Below are 12,522 nucleotides of genomic sequence, written 5' to 3'. Positions count from 1 at the left end.
ACTGACCGCCCACCCCAACATCCTCCTTTGTCATTAGCTGAAGATAATATTTAAGGTGGTGGCTTCTGCCATTTACTTAATCCAGTTTGACTTTTATCTAAAAGTTATAGGACCACCCAATAACCAGACCCTACCAGCACTGATACCATTTTAGCAACTTTTTTTTTACATATTCTTTCCTTTGTCTTGTAAAGAGATAACTCACATACCTATGCCTTAAATTTAGCCCTACTCTCAACCCATGTTTGTGGTAGCAGCTCTGACTGCCCATGGGTCCTGTCCCCGTGCTATTCCACACTACTCTCTAAATAAAAGAGCACTACTACCAGAACTTGAGAGTCCAAGAAATCTTTCGTTCGACTCCAGCTCACTGACCCCACATCATAAGGAGTGGGAGAGCTGGAAAATGCATTTTTACTTGCAAACAAATAGATTACAAAATTTGTTTCTGTGGGGGCCTGGAATTGGCCACCCCAAGATATGTCTCTTTTGCATGAGAATTATTTGGGGCTGGTTACTTTTAATACACTGCAGACAGGAAAGAAACTGAAAAGTAGAATTTACTTACCATTTTGTTGAGAGACATTTACATTTGTAAGGGAAATCTCCATCTGTAAAGGTGTCTCCCTCTCTGTACCAGGAAGAAGGGAGATGACCTTATCTCTAGAAACTCCTATCAATACAGAATGCAAGGACTTAAATCTGCATAATAATCTTATTCCTGTTTATTATGCTTGTCTGGTAACCTCCTGTAACTGATTCCACCCACCACCAACATCCTCCTTTGTCTTTAGCTGAAGATGATATTTAAGTTGGTGGCTTCAGCCATTTTGGTGAGTTGCCCAGCTTGCCTGAGCCTCTCCCATGTATACATGTTATAAAGCTTTGTTTAATTTTCTCCTGCTATTCTGTCTCATGTGAACTTAATTCGTTCTCCGGCCAGACGAACCCAGAGAGGGTAGAGGAAATGTCGTCTTCCCCTACATTTCCCAATCCTGAACTTCTGAGAAGATCTAGGCCGGAGGACCAAGGAATCTGTGAATTAGCTAATGCTATAAGTTAGCAGCTGTTCATGCAGGCCCCAGGCAGTTGCCAAATAATGCATTTCCCAGTGTAAGCAGAACCAACAGGAAGTCTGGGCCTCATGAAACCTTGGAATCTGCCAAATGACTCCAGCTGCATGACGAGGAGTTCTTACCTTCTTTTCTCGTTGCAGGGAGGGGAAAGTCTGGTGCAGAAAGGAGAGTGCTCCTCCAGGTAAAGGTTGGAAGTCCCAGATCCCGCCACTCAGCTCTGCCTCCCAGGGCTGCCTGGAGTCAGCAAAGCCACACCTGCCCGCTGAGCCCCTTTCAGGCCTAGGAGTGGCAATACCAGGAACTCGGGAGGAAGGCAGGCCTGGGTGTGAATCCAGCTTTCCTGCATTCTGAGTGCATGACAAGTTATCTAGTTTTCTGAGCTCTAATGTCCTCACTTGAGCTGCTTATTTTTGAAGATTAAACAGCATCAATATTTTCAAAGACCTAATACAGTGCCTGGTACACAGCAGGGGTCAATAATTATTAATTTCTCTTTCTCTAGAGCAAAACAGATAATTAAGTCCCTATATACTTGATGGATATGTAGATATACACATAGGTAGATAGATGATATTATATATATAATTATAATATGTGTATATACAATTACAGTGATAAAATTAAAACAGATACACAAATGATTATAAACATATGTAATATGTAATGTGCGATATACATTAAACATTTTATCCTCTGTATTATTTAAAATTCTTGAATAATATTTCCTCCTCAAAAAGAGTAGCATTGTGCAAAAGCCAGGGGTAGGACCACTGCTCTTTTGTGCAGTAAGTGTTGAAGGACATCTTGTGTGCCAAGCACTTCCATGCGATAACTACTAGCAAAACAGATGTGGTCTCTGCCCTGTACTTAAAGGAGTTCAGGCAATTATAACAAAGGGTTGCTCCTCCCTGGGGAAAGTGAGGGAGGGTATCTGGGGAACATATCAAAGAGCCACCCAACTCAGCCCAACAGAGCTCAGCAGGGGAGAACAGAGCCAAGGCTTCCAGACAGAGCAAAGGGCGTGTGTGCATGAGCTTTGAGCAAGAAGCTGAAAGAAGTTCCCTAAGGCAGAATTGGTGGGAATTGATTGGCCAGAAACAAGATCCCTATCTAATAACGTAAGATAAGTAGCCACCATATGATGAAGGTCCATCTTCCCGGGGAATTTTACCCTTTTTCTAAAATGATCAGTGTGCACATCTTCCAAAAACAAAGCAGAGAGAAGTTTAGCTGCTCAACTTGCTTTGGCGACCAAAAATTCTTGAGTGGGTCTGCAGGTAACCAGCTTCACAGCCCATCCAGCGCCCTGTGGGAAATCTGTTTCACTGTCTGGCTGGGTCACTCACCAGTCACGGGTCTTCAGGCAGGTCACCGACTCCCAGGTCTCAGTTTCCCCAAGGCAGCCGTAAATCAGCTCACTCCTCTTTTCAACCACCCATGTGAGACCAACTCCAGTGAAAAGGTGTTTTGGTAGCACCCCTACCCTGTGATTTTGCAGCCTGGTTTTGTCATCAGTCAGTAACCGCTTAGAAAAAAATGTAAACATCCCTGCAAATGAGACTCTTGTGGGAGTGGAAAGCGAATTGGAACTCACAAAACTCGAGTAGCAGAACGACTTAGCTGTTGTTTCACTCCAGCCTGTGCTGTGCTTTGCGTGAGAAATGAGCTCATCTTTGAATGCGGCAGACTGGGCTTGTTTGGGGAGTGCTTCTAATCAAGGCATATATATTTTCCCTCAATCACAGGAAAACAAATTGTCAGAGGCATATTGCTTTGATATTTCAACCATTTGCTGGATTTGCAACCCTTCAAAATGTCTTAAACAGAAGAAGGACGAATAGGCCAAACTAGAGAACTGAGTATTTATGAGCCTATTTGAACCTTGTAAAGATTTGATCAGCAAATATGCCAACTGATACACATAATGTTTTACAGCTGCAGTTGTTGTGGTCCATACAAGCATCCTAATTCTGAAGGGATTTCTACTCTCCTCGCAGACGTTTCTGCTTTACTGCCACCTAGCGGGCTCATTAGCACTGGCGGGTTTGTGGGGGAGTTTCAGGAGACAGAATGACGTTTAAGAATACGAGGCAGCAAACGATCCTGATGGGCATCTTCCCCCCCCGCCCCCCCCCCCCCCCCGCCCCCACGCGCACACACACATGCTGTTCCAGACAGAATCTGTAGGGCTCTAGCATGGATTATGTCCTCTGAGGGAGAAAACTTCCCCAGTCTACTTTTGCCAAAGAGCCCTGATCTACCAGACCGTTAACAAAGCTGGTATTTCGACCCCCATTTGACTCCTCTTTTCACAACTTCCAGCAGTTTGAATGCAATACAGAGAAGCTTCTAGTCTTCTGACAACAGAGACCGAGAAGTGGGTAGCGTTGAGGAGCCTGGATTGGTTCCTCAGGGGAAACTGGGCTGCCCTGGCCGACTCACGGCCCTGGACACGCACACGGGGACGTCAAGCGGAGCTCCTTTCTAGGACACTCCGGGAGCAGTGGGCAAAGGAAGCAAGAGAAAACCCCAGCCACGAGGTGCTGAGCCACAGAGAAGGAGGAATCCCCGCCCTGCAGAGGCTCCATGGGTCCTGCAGGAACGCTGGCTCTAAGGCTGCACAGTAGTGTTGAGGCCCACTAGACCTGGGGATTTCAACCCCAGCGAGCAGCATCCCCACAGTGGGCGTTTGAACCGGGGGCGTATGTTTTGATTGCCGCAGTAAATGGAGTGCAGTCCTGAAACCGAGTGCTCAGGGCCTACGCTGCTAAGTGTCCTGCAAGGTTCTGGACCGTCCATACAGTCGAGAACATTCCATCCAGAAGGCCAACACTCTCCTGCCAAGAAAGATGGCGTTCACTTGAGGGCTAGGACAATTCGTCATTCCTTCTTTCTCTCTTTGATAAAGCATTTTCTGAGCACCTCCTTGTCAGAACTTGGGTTAGAACTATGGGTCTGATACTAAAGACAAGGCCTCCCATAAATTTCAAAAGATCCCAGAGGTAGTCCACGCATTCTGACCAACACACTGTCCTTGTGGGCTTTCTTTTTATCCCTTGAGGATATGGTAATAGATCAGGAGGCCACTTGAGGATACAGATGAGGGTGCCCTCCAGGAGGGTGTCAACAATCTGCCAAGGATGCTGTGGGCCAGAGGGCTCCAAGGACCACACCCTAAGGGCCTCTGGCAGCCCATGTTGGTCTCACAGTGCTCACACCAAGTGGAGGGACACGCTGTCTCTTTTCTCCTCTGTGTCACACTTTGTCACCTGCTTACCAGCAGATGCTGCTGTATCGCTGTGTGTCAGGGTCTCCCCACACCACCTCTCTTGTCACTTGCTTCTAGCTAAGTACAGACTTGGGTACAAGGGTGGGATACCTAAATTTAGACAAACACTATGATGCCCACCCTTTCTCAGGCTCAGTCCTAGATACCCACATAAAACCATGTCATTACTGTCCTTCAGCAGCTCCTCTCCACCCCTGGAAATATCGCTCCTGCAAACCACTAGCTGAGGCCTTAGTCACCTGTTTAGTTCATCAGACACATTGAAATCCCAGTGTAGACTTGAGCTGGAACACCCCCTCCCACTACATATGAACTGAATCAATGTCCTTACTTATGTCTATGATAGACAGATGATACATAGATAGACAGACACACAGATAGACAGGCCATAGATAAACAGATATAGGTGAACAGAGAGACAGACGGACATATGACAGAATATCACATGTACAATGCTTGGCACATACCAGGGTCTCACTTAACTTTAGGTATTATCAGAAATACATTTTTTGACAATTCTCTTGTTATCAATTCCATTTAAAAATGAAGAAACTGAAGCCCAAAGTCACAGAGCAATTGTTCGTAGAGTTAGGATGCTAACCTGTCTCTCTGACTCCAGAGCTCAGGCGCTTCTGATTAAACTGTGCTAGTTCCACTCTACGTAAAAGACACTTTGAGACACATGATGTGTTAATGTCACACATGGGAGACTGTATCCACGTTATGTGGATGTTCTTCCTTCTTCAAGTGTGGGTTTCTCTCATCATGTTCTGCTGGGAGGTGTTCCTTTGGCAGCCGTGGTTTACGTGGTTAAATGCAGCAAAACGAGGCGTTAGCTGTGTGTGGGCAGAGCCTACGCCACACAGTGCACAGCAGTTCATGCTACTCTAGAGGTAAGAGGCCTACAGAAATAAGTAGATGTCTCTGTCATTATGTGCTGTTGGTGGATAAACAATAAACAACATTTCTTTCATCTGAAAGTGGGAAATGCATCAGACAGGAAAATTTCTGTTAATAGTTTATGAGAAAGCCTACATATCTCTGTTGTGTTTGTGAATACAATCTTGTTCTGAATCGTAGTGACTTTTCTGAAGCATGGGTGTAGGAGACACGGCTGGGCTTCTCCAGGCAACACAGAGACCACACTTCTCATCCCCTCTTTCACCAGGTCAGGCCTGGCCCACTGGTCTGGCCAATGAGCTATATGCAGAAGCAGCATGTGTGGCTTCTAAAACAAAGTGCTAAGTTCCAGGTGGGTAACCTTCCAGAACCTTCTTCTGTTGCTGCAGCCATCATGGAAGCGCGTTGAAAGGAAGGTGCCTCAGGGTCCACAGAGAACAGATTGCTGAGCCAACACATGGGGGATAATTGTCCTGTAGAACTGCCCAAATCCAAGGCAGAATTTGCACGAGTTAAAATAGACTTGTTTTCTTACACTACTGAGATTTAAGTGCTGTCTGTTCCCACAGCAAAACCTGGACTCTACTGACTGACACCGTGGGTGAGGTGATTTCATTCCTCCTGTAAGACCACAAATGTCTCTGTCCTACTCAAAAGTAGCGTTTGCATTCTAAACCGACACCTAAGGTCTTCTAAGTCGGGCCCAAATTCGCCTTCCTAATGCTGTTTCCACCATTCTCCAGATGGAGCCAGACACTATTCCTTGACCACATCTCACAACTTCTTGCTTTTTAAAAAATCTCTACTTATGTTATTCTCTCAGTTTAGCTTATTGGCTCTTCCCTTTTCACATGTCCAATTACCATCTGTCTTTACAAGGGCCACCTCCTTTGCTAACTCTCCCATGAAATCTTCCCTAATCTCACTGTTCTGCAGTAATTTCTCTTTCCTTTGTATTTTCATATTTATTTCTTGTTAGCTCTTCTTACTTTATATCCTACATTATGATTATTTATGAGCATATTTTTTCTCTCCTATTGGTAATCTTGAGAGGGACATTCAAATCTGATTCATCACTGTATCCTCAACGACTCAGCCTGTGCCTTAAAATTATGCTCAATAAATATTTAATAGATACATCAGTGATAGTAATATAGTAAGTTTAATCAGAAAATCAATTTAAGCCATTTAGGGATGTTATCAAAAAGTGTTCCTTCTATCAACCACTTTCTCACTTCCCTCTAAAAAGAGGGAACATTATCCTGACTGGTCCAAAGTTAGCAGTGGGGGCACGGGGCGTTGAACAGTCCTGTGTCCACACGAGTCCCTCTCCCAGGCCACGGAGCAGGCTCCCCTCTTTTCCCACCAGCCCGCAAGAAATGAGGGGTGTGCGGCCCTCGGCCTCAGTGGCTGGTGGTAAGAAGGCTAGAGCCAGGAGGAGAGCAGTGATGGCGTTGATATTTGTTGAGTACGTCAGGTGCCAGGACCTGTGCTACATGCTTCACAGATTTTTTCTCACTTGTTCTTTGCAAAAGCAGGGGGAGGTGGTGTGACACGGTGGGTGGTGCACAAGCTCTGTAGCCAGAATGCAGGCTTAATCCCAGCCCCCACTAGCTAGCTGTGTGACCGTAGACAATGCACTCAACTTCCCTCTGCCTCAGTTTCCTTAACTGAGAATAATACCCCCTGCCTCGTGGAATTATTATGATGATAAATAAACATAAGACACTTGGAAGAGGTCCTGTCATGATACGGGCACAATAAATATTTCTTTGAAGAAATGACATGTAGTTATTGTTATTATCCTGAATTTCAGATGAGGATGCTCAAGCACTAATGCCGAGGCATTTGCAAGGACAAGCGAGTGAGCAGCGGCAGAGTGGAGAATGAACCAAGCCTTTGGTCCGGAGTCAAGGCTTTCAGTTTCCCACCACACAGCCTCTTCGGGGCATCCCAACCACTGGGAGAGAACGTAGTGAAGGCTGTCCACGCCCCACCTGGCTGGTGGAGGAACGGTTAGATAACTTGTGAGCTTCCTTTGAACCCTGACATTCTGTGGTTTACAGACATTAAAACTTAAAAGCAGGGGAGATTCCTACCAACTGGGGCAGGATGAGCTGGCGACAGAGGCCAGCAGACCGTCTCCGTGGTTTAGAACCTCTGCTCGGCAGCCACTCTCCAGGACCTTCCATTACAGCCACATTTTCCAGGCCTCTCTTGGTAGACGATGGAGGTTAAAACCATACTCTTCCAGAGAAGATGCAACGCTTTAGAGTCAGACAGAGTCGATCTGCACCATCTCTTCCTCTCATTTGCTGCACGACCTCGGGCAGGTATCCAACCTCCCCTCGGATTCACCTCTACCTGCCTCCTGCTCCTAACAGCTTCTGGATACAGTCTCTCCACAGCCGAGGCTCCTACCAGCCATTTTGTACGTGATTCTGCTCTCATCTCCCTTCCCCCAGTGCAACAATGAACTGGTTCGGATGTCTCCCAACCAAACTAGGCTGACCATATTCTTCTCCCTAGTAAATGTGACTAGGAAAGTCTAGGTTTACTGGTCTCTTAAAGGGAAATGATGTAAACCCACAAATTGTGATGGGTGATGTTCTTTCCTGTGGTCTGAGGGTTCAGAAAACCCCAATGTGTGGCAGAGAAAGGCACAAATGAGGCTGATGCACAGAATGGAGCAGAGACAAGGGTCAGAAAAAGAAGATTCATCTCCACGTCCCTGACTTGTCCGGAGGCCTGAGCTCACTCCTGCACGTGGGCTTTATGAAAACGCCACTTCTGCTGGAGTCAGCTCTAGGGGAGTTTCTGCTGTTTACCACCAAGAGTCTTAGTCGGTTTGGGCTGTTAAACAAAGACACCACTTGGCAAGCCATGCTGTGGCAGGCGTCCCGCATATAAAGTGGAGGAAGATGGGCACAGATATTAGCTCAGGGCCAGTCTTCCTCAGCAAAAAGAGGGGGATTGGCAGCAGATGTTAGCTCAGGGCTAATCTTCCTCAAAAAAACAGAAAAAACAAAACAAAACGACAATGGCTAATTGACATCCATAGAGGAGTGTGGAGCATTGGCCGAGTCAGGCGCACCAGTGCAGCTCAGACTCCTCCTGGAGCAGGTCACCTCTCAGCCTCAGGTTCCTCATCTCACAGGGGAGACATTCATAGTCCTTACTTCATGAGATTGTTGCAAAGATTAAATGGGACAGTAAACGAAAAGCTCTTAGCACAGTGTCTCGCACATAATGAATATTCACTAAATCTTAACAGCTATTGTTATAAACAAAATACAATTTATTGGAAGTTATTACATATGGGGGGCTCTGAGAATGTTATCTCTAATCCTGATAGCAATCTTCGGGGTAATTACTGTTCGTCTCCACCTTAAAGATAAAAGAGTTAAATTGCTTGTTCAAGGTCACTTGGCTAGGAAACAGCAAAGCAGAGGTTCCCTTGGGTCTGAAAAAAACATGTCAAATTTCACTGAGTGCCTTTAAACTGACAGAAGAGCTGCACAGGCAATGCTTCCCTCCAATGTCTTTATGTTTCACGTTGGCTTTTATAAAACCTTTACGTCAAGATAAGCTCAGAGGACAATCTTAAGTAGAATATCTGACTTGATCAAAATCAATTTACTCCTTCAAGTTTATCACAGAATTTGGAGTGAAACTTAAAATGCCTTTTCATCTATTAACTGCACCCCATATACGAACTTTAGCAACATGAAGTTTAAGAGTCTCTGTACTAGTCAGGAATACTTGGTAATGATTAATAAAGCCCATGTCTGAATATCTTAAGCAAAAGAGAAATTTATCACTGCTGTGTTTGCAAATTCTAGAACCTAAGCTTCGGGCATAGCTGGATCCAGGCTCTTTGATCTCATCCCCTTTCTGCTCTCCCCTGGCTTCCTCCCCTTCTGCTGAAACAAGGCAGTATGTGTGGATATAGATATCTGCCAACAGCCTCAACACCTTATCCTCACAGTTTAGTAACCTCGACAGATAGAAGACCTCTTTTCCTCCAATCTGGACATGTGTCGTTTATAAGAACTCTGCTTGGCCCACTGACGCCCGAGTGTGATCAGTTCTGTGAAGAAGTGAATCCTTCAGTAGCATTGCATTAGTTTACTATGGCTGCTCTAATAAATTATCAGAAACTTGGTGGTTTATAACAACACAGATTTATCCCCTTACTGTTTTGGAGGCCAGATGCCCAAAATCAGACTCTCTGGGCTAAGGTCAGGGGGTCTGCTTAGCAGGGCTGGTCCCTCTGGAAGCTGTTGAGAAGAATCTGTCCCCTTGCCTCTTCTAGCTCTGGAGCCACCTGCGCTCCTTGGCTCATGACCCCTTCTTCAGGTCACTCTAACCTCTTGCTCGCACGGTTACCTCTCCTACTTCTGCTTCTGTAGTCAAATCCCCCTCTGCCTCCCTCTCCTGGGGACACTTGTGATCACATTTAGGACCTACCTGGATAATCTGGGGTGATCTTCCATCTCCAGATCCTTACCTTAATCACACCTGCAAAGTCCCTTTTGCTATAGAAGGCCATGTTCCCAGGTTCCAGGGTTAGGACGTGGACATTTCAGGGGCCGTTATTCAGCCCACCACAAGCATGGCCCAGGAGGGTATGGCAGCCGGCTCAATCAGTCATACTATCAGTCAGAGAAAGACACATTCATAAGCAAGAAGCCACAAATTATACAGAGGAAAGAGAAACCACTGGGGATCTGGTCTGGCTTCTTGACAGATAATTATAATAATGATGATGTTGCTCATTATGTGTCAAGAATTGTTCTAAGTGCCTTCCTTACATACTCACTCGATCTTCACGAAAGTCGTCCTCATTTCGTAGAAGTGAAAACTAAGACACGAAGATGTTAAGTGACTTGCCCAAGACCACATGGAACTAGCAGAACCAAGATTCAAACCCAAGGTATCTGATTCTAAGGTACATACTCTTGACCATTTAACATGGAACTTAAAGAATGGATGGCAGGCTGACACAAGTGAAGAAACGGAAAGGTATCGGCGACAAAAGGAACAGAATGAACAAAGGCAGTGAAGTGAAAGGTGGGTTCAGGCCAGTGAGTAGACTGGGTTGGACAGAGTATAGCAAGCCAGGGAGAAGTGGTGATAGAACAAGCTGGAGATCAGAGAAGGCTATGGACCCCGACCTCCACGGCTGCTGGGGGCCCTGGGAGACACGTGCCTGCAGGAGGTGGCTTCACAGAGCTGTCCCTTGGGAAGACTGATCTGGGAGGCTGGGCTGGAGCAGTGAGAAGGGAGCTGCCCTCTCTCCCCTGAGCCCAGGGCACTCTGTACTGTAGAACTACAGAGGGAGCCTGGAGGGAGTTGAGCCATCATCCCTCTCTGGCTGCAGGTGCCAGGAGGTGACTCAAGTCCACCTGGAGGCCCCTGGTCCCACCCAGCAACCGCCATCTGCGTCCTTGGCTACCAGGAGCAGCCTCCCTGCCAGCCCAGCCACTCCATCTCCCGCCCCTCTGGTTCCCCCAGGAGGCAAGGCGTGTGGACACTGGGGCTGCTGCTGCTGCTGGGAATAGTAACCCCATTTTGGAGTCGATTTGAAGTACCTTTACCCACATCTGCTGAAATCTTTCAGCATAATAAATAGTGCCTGGATATTTGGGATATGTATATTCACATCTTGGCTCTATCAGTTGCCTCTGTGGAGTCTTGGGTAATTTCTCAACACCCAAGCCTTGTTTTTCTTAATCTTTAAAATAGAAACAAAATTATTTTATTGGTTATTGCTAACTTATAAGGTAATAGTGATCTGGCTCAATTAAGGGATCTGCATATGGATAGCTCTCAAAATTATTATTTTTTTAATATTCTTATTTAATTTTGTCACCAACTTACCTTCGAGTCCATGCTATTATTTTTCCCCATTTTACAGATGAAGAAACTGAATCTCAGGGTAAAGAAGGGATCTGTCCAAAGCCAACCAGTGGGGGAGGCTGGATTTGAAACACAGGTGTATGATTCCCAACCACGTGCATCTCATAAAGAGAATGATGCTTAGGGGAGAAGGCAGGGCAAGCAGGACCACACAGGGAAGCAAGATCGACCTCAGAAAAGACGCTCCCAGATCTCTGAGGAAGCTCCAGAACACAGATTCCAGAAAACACTCAGCCCCCTGGCGGCCTGCCACACCAGGGCGCCTCCCAGGAAACCTGGTCCCGCCCAGCAACCACCCTCTGAGTCCTTGGTGACCAGGAGTCCATCACTGTCACGACTGCTCTGCTCCCATCCCCTCCTGCCTTGGGTCCCGCAGGCCTGTGGTCGTTCGTGGAAAGAGCACTGACATGCCCTGAGCTGCCCGGTGGGAAACGCCTCCTCTGTGGTAAGACCTCCCCTTGTTCTCCTCTGGGAAGGGCTGGTGCACAGCTGCTGGGCAGGGCAGAGAGGGGACCCCACAGTCACAGATTCTGGTCTTTGAAGTTTCCAGACGCTTTCAAAGAGGTTGCAGGTCCAGCTGGATGGGGCTATCTGCCCAGGGGTCTGAGTGGAGCTGGGGCCTTGGAAAGAATCCTGGGGTAGCTCTCAGACCTTACTGGAAACAGGTCACTTTTCTGCCTTTGTTCATTCTCTTCCTTTTGTCTTCAATACCTTTCCATTTCCTCACTGTGTCAGCCTGCTATCCATTCTTTAAGTTCCATGTGACCTTCATCAAGTAACACACCCTCTCTGGGCCTCAGTGTCCCAATCTGTAAAGGGAGCATTTGGATTAGAATGATTTCTAAAAGGCTTTCCAGCTCTGAGAGGCTCTGAAAAGGAGTGGTCAGCCTGGGGCCAGGTTTACAGAACTTCTGAATTCCCCTTGGCATCAGACCTGTTTAAACACCCAGGGCTTACCTAGCGCCGGATCTCAAGTTTAGACTCATTGGCCTGTTGCAGAAACAGATCAGTGATAACAAGAATTCCTCTTTCCTAAGTGCAACGCTCCTTCAGATGCATTATCTCATTGGATTCACCCCAAGTCCCCAAGAGCAGAACCAGAATGATTCCGCTTTCATGAAAGGGGAAACTGAGCATCAGAGCTGAATATAACATCCTCAAATGTCCTACTAAGTTCTAGTTTCCTTTCTGACCTCACAAGAATGCCATCTGATGTCAGGATAGTCCAGTCACTAAGTGGCTCAGTAGACCAGCTTGCAGACTTCTTAGGTGGGACTCCAGAGCCGCCAGTTTCTGGTTGTGTGGAATGGAGTAAGTTTCTGGTTGTGTGGAATG

The 12,522-nt window shown here is 46.5% G+C and overlaps 1 long non-coding RNA gene and 1 pseudogene across 1 annotated transcript in view; one reads left to right on the top strand and one right to left on the bottom strand.

Moving 5' to 3' along the window:
• Positions 1-9,817, bottom strand: part of LOC124230069 (bridging integrator 3-like) — a 54,476-nt pseudogene extending 44,659 nt beyond the window's left edge.
• A 1,707-nt stretch (positions 9,818-11,524) lies between these two features.
• Positions 11,525-12,522, top strand: part of LOC124229776 (uncharacterized) — a 17,750-nt gene continuing 16,752 nt past the window's right edge. The window contains exon 1 of the long non-coding RNA XR_006885987.1: positions 11,525-11,632. This is a non-coding gene — a long non-coding RNA (uncharacterized LOC124229776). The remainder of the gene's footprint in view (positions 11,633-12,522) is intronic.

This window comes from Equus quagga, chromosome 18, assembly GCF_021613505.1.
Source record: "Equus quagga isolate Etosha38 chromosome 18, UCLA_HA_Equagga_1.0, whole genome shotgun sequence".
In the NCBI taxonomy this organism is placed as follows: domain Eukaryota; kingdom Metazoa; phylum Chordata; class Mammalia; order Perissodactyla; family Equidae; genus Equus; species Equus quagga.
This window is presented reverse-complemented; position numbering and strand designations above follow the sequence as displayed.